This window comes from Pezoporus flaviventris, unplaced genomic scaffold (genome assembly GCF_033815535.1).
Source record: "Pezoporus flaviventris isolate CSIRO_AGI_PZ_B2104156 unplaced genomic scaffold, CSIRO_AGI_Pfla_v1 ptg000037l, whole genome shotgun sequence".
Lineage (NCBI taxonomy): Eukaryota > Metazoa > Chordata > Aves > Psittaciformes > Psittacidae > Pezoporus > Pezoporus flaviventris.
The window spans coordinates 2,208,270-2,215,547 of record NW_026892585.1 but is presented as its reverse complement, the minus strand read 5'-3'; positions in this window follow the sequence as shown (position 1 = coordinate 2,215,547).

The following is a 7,278-nucleotide window of genomic DNA, read 5'->3' as shown; positions in this document are numbered from 1 at the left end:
GTTTTTTTTTGTTGTTCCTGCTCCGACAATAAAAGTGCTCTGGTTTAACAAGGTGGTACCAACTTGGGATTTTGTGCAGGTTGTTGGAAGTCTAGTTAATGCTAATGCTGCTTCTGACTTTTCCCCAGCTTAAGATGCGAATATGCAGGGAGACATTTCTCTGATGCCATTTCCCCATTGCTGGAGCTTATTCCCGAGGTCTGTTGACATTATTTGCACCTAAATGGAAAAGCAGCAGTGCAGCGTTTTCATTGCTTCTCACTCACTGGCTGCTCATGAGCTCGAAAATCCAGGACATGTCATAGGAAGTTTACTATTTATGTGTGAATAAAATCTGTGACACTTAAGAGGATAAGACAACACCAGGCTCCATTGATTTGAATAGCCAATTTAATTATGGTTTAGATCAGCAAGAGGGGAAAGCTTCATTCGGATAACCAATTTCTGCCCTGCTTTGTATTTGTGCTGTAGGTCGTATTTCCCTGCTATCCCTCCCTAAAGAATTTCTTCCCCTCCCTGTCTGTTGGCAACCAAATCAACACATTTTTCACCACTTTTAAACTACATTTGGGCATCCTTGGCATCCTTTGGAGGGTGAACCGAGGGTGAACACCCTGTTGTTTGTGAGCTGTTGATTTGAGCATCTCACACCCAGACTACAGCATCTGGCTGGTGAGTTCACGCAGTGTCCTGCAGGCCACTCGTGGGTATCAGCACATGTGTGAGCAACCCGTCCCTTCCCTGCCGCTTCATCCTGAGCAGCCCTTGGCATATCCTGCCAAAGAAGATCTCCGGGATCTCCACCCTTCCCACAGCTTTCCTAGGTACACAGAACTTGTTTGGTGAAGATGAGCCATGTTAAGGAATAGTAAACGTTGCCTACCTGTTCCTATTGAATGGTTGTGCATTTATTCATGGTTTGCAGCAAGTTTTATTCAGATGGAAACTGGAGTCCAAATCGTAGACTTATAGAATGGTTTGTGTTGGAAAGGAACTTAAGATCATCCAGTTCCAAGCCCCTGCCATGGGCAGGGACACCTTCCACTAGAGCAGCTTGCTCAAAGCCCCGTCCAGTCTGGCCTTGAGCACTGCCAGGGATCAAGCATTTATCTCTTCTCTGGGCACCCTGTGCCAGCGCCTCAGCACCCTCACAGTAAAGAACTTCTACCTTAGATCTAACCTGAACTTCCCCTGTTTCAGTCTGAACCCATCACCCCTTGTCCTATCACTACAGTCCCTGATGAAGTGTCCTTCTCCAGCATCCTTGTAGCCCCCTTCAGACACTGGAAGCTGCTCTGAGTTCTCCACGCAGCTTCTCTTCTCCAGGCTGAACAGCCCCAACTTTCTCAGCCTGTCTCCATACAGGAGGTGCTCCAGTCCCTGAGCATCCTCGTGGCCTCCTCTGGACTTGCTCCAACAGCTCCATGTCCTTCTGGTGTTGAGGACACCAGAGCTGCACACAGTGCTGCAAGAGGGGTTGCTTGCAGAAAAGCAGTTATTTAGAATTCTTTTAATCAGCTGGCAGTATCTCACATGCTGGGGAAAGAAGGTGAACTAAAGCACGTTAATGAAGCAAAGTATTCCTGCTTATTCCCGGTAGGCTCTAATCCTGCAGGATTTTGGCACTAGCAGACCTTACTGCTTGATGCTAATTTTTCCACGTAGAGTAGGGAAATTTCTATCTTCCAATTAGACTAAAACATGAATTACCAGTGCATACGGAATGCAATTACTGACTGAACTGAAACCAAGTAAATACTTCTCTGCATCCACGGGTGAGCTGCCTGCTGTGGCGAGCTCAGCCACTCAGGACAGCTTTGGTTTCTGATGGTTTCTTCTGCTCAGTGACTTCATCCATTTCATTGGCTTGACTTTATAGCTACACCAGCAAACATGGCCTGCTTATGACTCTTCCCATAACTAGAACTGCTTTAGGAATCAATAATGATTTAAATTAATGGGATTAGATAGCTGTAGTTTCAAATACAGTAACAAATATGTATTTTTTATGGAAAAAGCTTGGTTGCCAAAAGGACAGACTCAACCCCAGGAGCACACGGCACTGCCCTTCCCTGTTCCACCACAGCATTGCCCTCCCCTCACGTGTCCTGGCTGAACTGATTTGACAGGCTGAGAACATTGGGGCTGTTCAGCCTGGAGAAGAGAAGCTGCGTGGAGACCTCAGAGCAGCTTCCAGTGTCTGAAGGGGGCTACAAGGATGCCGGAGAGGGACTCTTCATCAGGGACTGGAGCGATAGGACAAGGGGTGATGGGTTCGAACTGAAACAGGGGAAGTTCAGGTTAGATCTAAGGCAGAAGCTCTTCCCTGTGAGGGTGCTGAGGCGCTGGCACAGGGTGCCCAGAGAAGCTGTGGCTGCCCCATCCCTGGCAGTGCTCAAGGCCAGGTTGGACACAGGGGCTTGGAGCAACTTGCTCTAGTGGAAGGTGTCCCTGCCCATGGCAGGGGGTTGGAACTGGATGATCTTAAGGTCCTTTCCAGCCCAAACCATTCTGTGGTTCTATGATTTTATGGAGAAGGCAAACTGATAGGAAAATACTTGTTTTCTTAAGCATTGCTTGGAATAGCTCAAAGCTGAAGTGTGGGAAGTGCATCTATTTTGAAGATACTGTGCCGATGTTGATTTGCACAGTTAGCTTTATTACAGACGAGCTATATGCCTCTTTGTAGCTATGTATAGAAACAGTTTGCTTGCAAAGCTTTATAGGTTTTGTCCTCCTTCGAAGTCCCTTTATTTCATAGAATCATAGAAAGGTTTGGGCTGGGAAGGAGCTTAAGATCATTGCACCGTTGTAAATAAAATACACAGTTCGCTGCTACCCATGCCCTGTGTCTGGGAGGAGAAGGGAGTGGAGGTTGGATAAAAAATGAGTTAAGAACACCTTGCTAAAGGGATTAGTGGAAGAGTTTTGGTGAGGTGTTTGGCCCTGCTAAGTTGCATTTAGCTTTGCCGGTGAGTTTCTGTGTGCTACACGTGATGGGCGTACCCACGTCTCTCTACTTTTGGGGCAGATGCTGGCAGAAGCAGGGGCTAGAGCCAGGCTGACATAGTTTTCTTCTGTGTGCTGTTGGATTTGGTTGAACCATGTGTTCTAAAAACAGCACTGACAAGCTAAATGAGGCGATCGATGGGATAACTTGGGAGGAATCACATGAATTTGATGTGAACTCCCACAGAATCCATAGGTTCTCACAGACCTCTGGTTTTAATTGCCCTGAACATTTGTAAAAGCAGGGCTTTCTGAAGGGCAGCGTGTAAAAGCGCATTCAGTATCATGCTCGAGGTGTTACATGACATTGCTGACCTGTGTTTCTTCCCAGAGCAGCTATTGCTGTTGTAGGAGCCTGTGTGAAAACCTCCGAGGCACACTTGTACAGAGCCTGCTCGGAAGGGAACATTCCCTATGTGTGTTGCAAGATGTAATTGTCCGCTTCTTTGCAGCCCCAGCCAGCCCATAAGTTCTGTCATCACCCGTTTGTAACCTGGGAGTTGTCTTTTTCCTACGTAGCTCTGGTACTTCCTTAATGCTTTCCTACTGCCAGATGTTACAATCACTAACAAAGATTAACAAGGATCTGCTCAGGAAAACAGGTATCAGTGAGCAGCACTCCAGTGCTCCAAGTAGGTTCTGGGAACATGGCACTGCCGGGCACATAGAGCCTGTGATACAAGACTTAGATGCTCATTGCAACAAAGGTGGCCAGAGCTTGGTAAGCACACAGTAGGCACACCATAGCCCAGCACAACCAACACGAGAGGTTACTGGCATGAGGGAGAGAGGCTTTGAGTGCCTGGTTGTCATCCTCTCCTTCATGATGTAAGAAGTATATTTAAGTGCACAGTCACTGCTTAATTAGGGAAGAGAGGTGATTGCTTGGGTCTGGATAGTGGAGAGTGAACGTGGAAGGGAAGGGTAGGGATGGGGACCACTCTGCAGCAGCAGGCTCTGGTGGTTCCCTGCTCTTTTCAAAGGAGAGCTAGTGGACCTTAGACTAGGGAGGTCACCAGTTCCCCCTGGGAGAACAGATACTGATTGGATCTGATCCCCGAAGTGCCCGAACGCTTCCAAAACCCAGCTCCGAGGTAACCCTGTCCTACCTCAAATGAATTCTTTCAGGTTTATGCAAAGGCTGACATGTTCCTCAGGAACCGAGCCACATTTTTCTTCCCTGCTGCTGAGGCTGGGCTCAGCATCATAAACAGTGGCGTAAACAAGAAGCTCAAGTCCCTGTTTAACGTGAGCCGGTTAAGATACCAGGTTTGGTGGTTAGCTAATCCAGCCACTGAACTCGCTTCCCAAATGCCAGCAAGAGATTTTAAGGTACAGTAAATACGCTGCAGCTGTGTTTACGCTACAAGTCATCCAGCCCAGAAGCAGGTCCATAATGCAGAAGATGCTGAGCTCGCGATGTCCACCTTTCACCCAAGGGGAATCCGCTTCGTTCCCTCTCCACGATGCTGACTGCAGCAGGGTGAGTGGGGAGGATTGGAGCGTTCACTGCGTAAGTGCTCTCCTGACCTGAGCTAACGTGTGGGCGTCTTGTGTGAACTGGCCTTGTTCCAGCAGCTTCTCTGCAAAAATCCTGGGATAAGAAAGACATTAGGAAATATTGCTTAATCCCAGAAGCAAAATTAATGCTAGGTTTTATAGAGGCATTCTCAGTGCGGCATTAACACGTGAATCATGCTGAATCAGAACACGTGATCGAAAGGCTGAGATTTAACCTTCTTTGTTTTGTTTTTAAGTAACTTTTCCACAGGAGAAACTTGTGTTTTCACCAGCTTCAAGGCACAAACAGCATTCCCAAGTAATGAAGACAAATCTCCATCTTACAAGGTGCTAACTGACTGCGCCACATCAAAAAGCAGGCTGTCAGCAGCAGAGCTAGGGCCAGGCTGCAGGTTTTCTCATCTAATAGCAGCCTCATGCCCACAGCATCAGCTCAAAGCTTGTCTGTGCAGGAAGGTATCCCAGCAGACTGACATTTGGAACCAGAGCTTCTAATTGCAGATGAATGATCAATGCTTTTTTGCTTTCAGAAGCATAGGCTGAATTTGGGAAGGGGCGAGCTTCCTTGGCCACGGGGTGTTGACCTGGCCAATGTCATTGCTGTCACTGTCTGCACTTGGTTTTTCACCTCTCTTCCCCTAAAGCAAGGAACAGAAATGAGTGATGCTTCCAACATGAGTGTGGACCTACGGACAGAGCAATTGCAACAGAAGCTAGAACAAGATGTGGGCCAGTGTCCATGCTTGGGAAAGGACCCTCAGGCTACAATGGGCCAGATATTGCCATGTCTTCATAAGGCAGTATCTGCCATACCAGTGCTTGTACCACTATCTTTTTCCTCTCAGTAGACAATATGGTCAATTTTCCTCTGCTTCTCCCAGCCTTGAGAAGGAAAATAAATCACTGGAGTTAAAATCACAAGTCGTCATAAAAACCTGCTTGTGCCCAGAAAGCTAAGTATCAGAGCTTGCCTGAAGAAGTGGCATCAATAAATTTACATCTCTAAATAGATGATAAGTGTTGAATCAATTTCCATATGTTTAAAATAGCAGAGCATTAAGGATTCTGGCACTTCAAGCAATCAACTAATTTGGGACTGTTATGAGAATATCTTTTATACTAGGGGAGGGATTCATCTGAAAATCAAGGCCAGTCTGCAGGCCTGTGCCCTTTCAATTTCATAAAGGACAGCAAATTGACAACAAAATCCTGCTTGCCTGAAGAGGCTATGGTGCCTTTTGACATTCAGGTCTTTGCAAAATCACCTTTCAGCTCTTAATGAACCAATCCGTAACGTACCTTCCGCTTGGCTTGCCTGGCATGGTCTGCTTCATGGCTACACAGATCCAACGGGAACCAAGAGTGTTGGCAGGCACTTCCAGGTGAAAAAGGCAGGAACCCTGATGTATCAGGAGCTCTGTGTCAAAAGAGATGCCAGGGCAGAAGCTGTCCTGTGCTCTCCTCCCATTTTCTCCCATCCCTGCATTCAGCCTGGGCTCACCAAGCCTCACCTCTCACCACGTCTGCCTGGCTACTTGCTGACCCTCAGCTGGCTGGCCCTAAACAAAGCTCACAGCTCTTCCCTCCTACTATCGTGTCTGTATTTGAGATCAGTCACAGCATTTCCAAACGGGCACTGGATATTCAATGTATACACAACCTGTGCTTCAGGGAGTTTCAAGGAAAACCAGCTGCTTTCAAAATCAGCTGGTGCTGCTCTTACCTACATGCAGAGGACGAAGGCTTTGTGCTGGCCTTTGAGGGTCGGAATAAAGAGAGGATGGATGAAAATATCTGTGGAGCTTCAGGTGCAGTGATTTGGCCTCATGTGTTAAGTTTGCTGAGCCATCAAATGTTTCCATGCTAGCTTGGTACACTGCTCACAAACGTAATGAGCCATTGCTTTAGTGAATGCACAGCACTATTGAGCGTGGAGACACAGCTATTAGTACACCCAGCACTGTGCTGTGATACTGCTGGTCCGGGTCTACAAGAGCAATAGAGACTTCAGAACTAGCTGCCTGCAGGACCGGGAAGATGGCACAGCATCAGTATGTTCTCCCTCACATTTAGCACATGATCTTCCTATTCCTAAAAAGCAGGGACTTGGAGGAGGACAGATCTGGGGGCTGTTTGATATTTTGGAGCACCACCAGGGAAAGCTCCTAATCAGCACATGGATTTTGCATAGCCCAGGTTTTTGTCACTTGCTTGATTTCTTACTGCCACAGCAATAGGATGCTCAACCGTTGACTTCAAGAGGAGGATGTCCGGATTTGTGGGAGCAGCGGGGTCTTCATTCTGTACAGAGTTTAAACCAGCATTTGTTGGTAGTTTAAAACTTAACTGGGAAGCATTTCTAACTCACCTCGACAGCATCTTCTTGGCTCGGATCTTTCTTCACAGTTTTCTTGCTCTTTTCTCAACTCCGTTTACCACGGCGATGGGTTTAAAACCCAAGAGCAGCCCAAAGCAAAGATGACAGCCGGAGCGACGTTCCTCATTAAAGACAAGACAAACCCAAATTCCTGTCTAGATGCTCTGGAAAGCTGAGTATCCTCCAAAGCGTAGGTGGGGAACCGAGACACCGGTGTGCTGGCTGCTGGACTCCAGCCTCAGAGGATGGGGTTGTACACTCAGGGAGGATGCAGCACGTGATGGGTAGGTTGGAAATATTGCAGCATCCAGGAATTTTGCACTTTATTAACCTTAATGTAGATGCTCAGCAGTTAAAAACTGGTTTGCTGG